Raw genomic sequence first — 4,612 nt, 5'->3', positions numbered from 1 at the left:
AACAAATCCGTTGTACGTCTCATGTATCATTAGTACGAAGCGGTCAGCGGTTAAGATGCTTTTATGGTAATGTTGAAAAAAAAGGTTAAGATAAGACGCCAACATTATGATTAAAGAACATAAACAAGGACCACGATCGTATTTGGTGGTAAAATGAATAAATAACATCGAGAGCAGTCATTTGTTTATCTTGGAGTCCGACTAAGTACTGAACACTTCGAGAGAGAGAGAGAGAGACGCATAGGATTATTATTCTGCCTTTGTAAGTATCTGGCTTGGATTGTTTTTTGAAGACAAACTGCCTCTTATTATTCAGTAGTTTTGTAAAGGTTTATATATTCTTCGTGATCCAATATAGCTCCACAATGGAGTGGGAAAGTTTATTTGTAATAATAACATCAAGGGGAAATGCATTCATACTTTAAAAGATCCTATTATAAAAGCGTCCTACCAAGTGACGGGATGTAGTTAATTATACGCATTTAAATCTGACACTACATATAGGTCCGTCATTCAGAATTGTGTTGTCATGCCCTTAACGATTGTGTCCTCTTGTTTGTGAACACACACATACGTGTGTGTTTGTATGTAACACATCTTATGAAACAAAGTGAGTTATGTTATTCATTCTTTTGGCTACTGACAAGGTTCTTTCCTTTCGCTGAGAATAGACGAACTATAGTTATGAGAGAGTGAGAATCGTTGCCGTCCACTGTAAGCAAACCGTGATGGTTCCCGTAGCCGACATCCGCTTCGTTTTTTTTTTTTTTTTTTTTTTCCTCGGGGACATGTATTTAACGTGACTTGGAGTTGGATGATATTTCCTGTGAGTCATAGATCGTCGTTGTATCTACAGAAATCATCACTTTATCGCCTCGGGTGACGTCACCTGCCTTCGACGACGTTGCCAGGTTTAAATTGTTGCACGAGCCATTGCAAGGTTATCGAAAATACTGGCGTTTTCTCCATTGTTTCGCTCACAGCTGTGATGTCTCAACAACCCAGTCCTTGGGGTGGAAAAGTTCTTGTGAATTTCTTGAAGGATTCTTAATGGAGGGACAAGATGGTGGCTCGCCTTCAAGGGTATCTAAAGAGCTCACGATTTCAAGTAACAATTCTCGGTGGTGTGTCTGTGGTAATATGCCAATACTCAGATGTATGCACTTCCACTTGAGCTGTGCATTCATCTGAGAACTTACGTAAGCAACTTAACAAACACTCGCACAAGTGGTACTTCGCTGCCCAGGAAATAAAATAATAACAAAAACATTACGATGTCATGTTGCTGGCTACTTTTTTCGAGGTGGGAGTGGCGTGGGGCGGGGGGGAGGTTAGCGTTTGCCAAGCAGGAGGGAAGAAAAGTTGCAATAACCCCCCCTCCCCCTCCCTTCTTACTCCGGTTAATTTGACGAGGAGGAAAAGGGGGAGGGTGGGGAGGAATAGAAAGACTGGCGAATCCTGACCGCCGCTAAACAAGGACGCTGGGTTGTACGTGGAATGGCTTCCAGGCGGGATTTTCAGAGGAGAGGAAGGTCGACTCGTTCCGCTTTATAATCCTGCGTCAAGGGAACGGCCAATTACAGGGCAGTCGTGGCTCGGCGTAATAGAGAGAGAGAGAGAGAGAGAGAGAGAAGGGAGTAGGGTTTGAGGCTAAAGAACACTGAGTGGGCGTTGGAGTTGGGGGGAAAGAGGAGGGGGTGGGGGGGGCGAAGAAAAAACAAAAACAAAACAAAAAAAGAGCTGGGAGCGTTTACACGGGAAGGAAAGGGGGCGAAGGGTTTTACAGAAAACAACAAACTAATAATTATGCGTACGAAAAACGTTTATGTGTGTGTGTGAGAGAGAGAGAGAGAGAGAGAGAGATTGCTGCAAACTGGAATCAACAGCTATGGTCACCGACCTTCTATGTGTTATTTTTTTTCTTCTTCTTCTTTTTAAGAGGGAGAGAGAGAGAAGTGGGGTGAACACAACCATCTCACAACAGGTTGCAGAAACCAACAAAATGGGACAAAGAACATCGGAAAAGAAGAAAATAAGATTGGCTCAAGTGTTCGTAAACCGTGAGGGTGCGAGGTTTATATAGACATCAGAATAAAAGCCACGATAAACATGGACGTAGGTGAAACTTGAATAAAAAAAAAAAAATAAAACATTCAGGACTCAAGATGCATGAAAACGAAATTGAATATGACAGCCATTCGAGGGCGCTTATGCGGGCAAAGAAAGGCAAAACAGATAAAAAGGAATCAGCGAATGTCAGAGCGCGCTGACATTTAAATAGAAGCTAAAGAATAGCTCTGGGATGGGTGCTGAAGTGGTTAGGAGCACGTATTTATATTTGGGTTAAAAGACGCCAGGGAGATGGGGGAATGGGAGACGGATAAAGAGACTATAAATGGGTAGGAAGAGACAAATAAGAGGGAGAGAAAAAAGCGAAGCTTTTCTCTTCTTTCTTGTGGGAAGAGAGAACTCGACAGAGAGGGAGAAGAGAGACAACCCCAAGGACGACTTATTGATAGTCGCATAAGTAGGGTGAATGAGGGTGTTCCTGTATTACGCGCAAAGGCGCGGAGTGGGGTGGAGAATGGGTGTGCATGCGCGCTCACATCAGTTTTATGCAAAAAACGGGGTAACAGGAATATCTGATTTGTTCTTAATGTTAGGGATTCACTTGTTACGACTGATTTTGATTTTATGTATGCGAATCAATCTTCAATATTCATTCGTTCACTTCGAGATTATTAGCACAATTGAAAACTGCGTTGATGCTATTTGGATTATTAAAAGGAACACCAAAGTTTAAGGAAAGAGAACCAAATCGTCCAATGTTATGCAATATCATGATATATGGTCTGATTAGCCAGCACAGACTGATGTTCATGATTGGAAAATTTAAACATCATTACAAAAATAAACCGCACTTTTCCACAGAGGCTCATTATCTTAAGGTTATCCTTTTCTTGAATATGTAATCAAGAATGTCCTTTTAACTAGTAATATCAGTTTCCATTTCATGTCGCATCACGATAAACATTTTTACAGCAATTTGACAACACCTGACACTCTTCACTTCCACTAAATGATAATTATCACTGCAAGTTCACTTTCCTCAGATTATTTTCAATCAATGGGTTAAAGATAACCTCACAATGCCGTGTTAAAATCACTCACCAGTTAAAAACTCGCTGTATCATCTTCGATAAATGTCACTGTAAACAAGCTTCAAACGATGCAAAATTTTCACTTACACAAGTCTCCCCTTGTAGTAATAAGATTCCTGTGCGGGTCGGGCAGTCGAAGGGGTGGTGCCGTAAGATGGCGTTGCGGAGCTTTCACTTCCACTGACGTTCGGGTCTGAATGACTGGACGATGCCTCTGCCCGTTCCTTTTATCGGGCGGCCGCACCAGGCTGCTTCTAGGAGGTTTGAGTCATCCGAGTTCTGGGGCTCAGCCAGGGACGCTTTACCGGGAGGAAAACCCAAACAAGAGAGCAGGTTTGGTGTTCTTTCTCGGAAGCGTAAAGGTGATACGCCGCTTTGATTTCCTTAGACTGAGGAACTTACCGGCCAAATATGCATAGCATTATTTGTTCGCAGGAACACAGGATCATCTACAGTGGTTATTTCTCGGAACGTAAAGGCGATTTTGATATTCGTATCTCGTTGGTTGCAGCACTTTACGTGACGAACTTCTAGGTGCGAAGAGGATTTTAAACGAAAATCGGTCTGTTTTCCAGGAAGCTTGAACGTAATCAGCTTATGTCTAATGTTGATTGGGGGTTGCCTTGAAAAACCCCCTGCTTTGAATGCTGACGCTAAACGTTTGGCTAGTTGCGTATGTTGGTGAATTACCGGTTAATACAACGTTGGAGATCAGGATGCTGTTTGGTCTACCTTTTTATCTGATATTTTAGCTGAGTTCACAGTCAAAAAGTTGCGTGCACATATATATATTATATCTATATATATATATAGATATATATATATATATATAATATATATCATATATATATATATATACATATGCTTTTAAAATCACAGTAGATGCACGTGACTTCATTAAATAAGCGAATACCACAGGAAAATGACAGTCAGAAATCCAAGCGCTTTCGTCATTACTAAGACATTGTCAAGGAACGAATGAAATACGATTGGTGAGACAAAACTCTTACCAAGAATTTTACCCCAAAAAGTTATATGGTTTAGGTATATGGATGATATTTTCTGTATTTAGCCAGTACACGAAAATCTCCAGGAATTCCTTAATAATCTCAATAATTTAGTCCTTTCTATAAAATTTACTCTAGAGGAAGAAAGAAATTGTAATTTGAATTTTCTTGATGTAACTGTCCATAGAAATGAGCGAAATTTCACCTTTTCAGTCTTTCGGAAATCAACTAACATTGCCTCTTTTGTTCTTTACTACTCCATTCACCATCAAAATGTTAAATTCTCTGTTTTTTCTGGGATGTTCCTAAGGGCTTTACATGTCTGTAGCCCGCAGTTTATTGACGCTGAAATTAAAACTACTTATGATATTGCATTGAAACTTAAATACCCAAGGACTTTTGTAGATGTGGCATGGAAAAGAGCTAGAAAAACATTTTATTCAA

The 4,612-nt window shown here is 40.5% G+C and overlaps 1 protein-coding gene across 2 annotated transcripts in view; it reads right to left on the bottom strand.

Annotated features, from left to right (window-relative positions):
- The window catches only part of LOC135219254 (uncharacterized), a 9,220-nt gene extending 5,816 nt beyond the window's left edge, over window positions 1-3,404 (bottom strand). The window contains exon 1 of one of the 2 annotated variants that reach the window (XM_064255868.1): window positions 3,249-3,404. The gene's annotated coding sequence lies outside the window, so the exon portion shown is untranslated. Of the gene's footprint in view, window positions 1-3,171; window positions 3,196-3,248 lie in introns of those variants that run through there. The other variant, XM_064255869.1, reaches the window with a different exon arrangement.
- Between the last annotated feature and the right edge of the window lie 1,208 nt (window positions 3,405-4,612).

The sequence above is a fragment of the Macrobrachium nipponense genome, chromosome 1 (genome assembly GCF_015104395.2).
Source record: "Macrobrachium nipponense isolate FS-2020 chromosome 1, ASM1510439v2, whole genome shotgun sequence".
In the NCBI taxonomy this organism is placed as follows: Eukaryota; Metazoa; Arthropoda; class Malacostraca; order Decapoda; family Palaemonidae; genus Macrobrachium; species Macrobrachium nipponense.
This window is presented reverse-complemented; position numbering and strand designations above follow the sequence as displayed.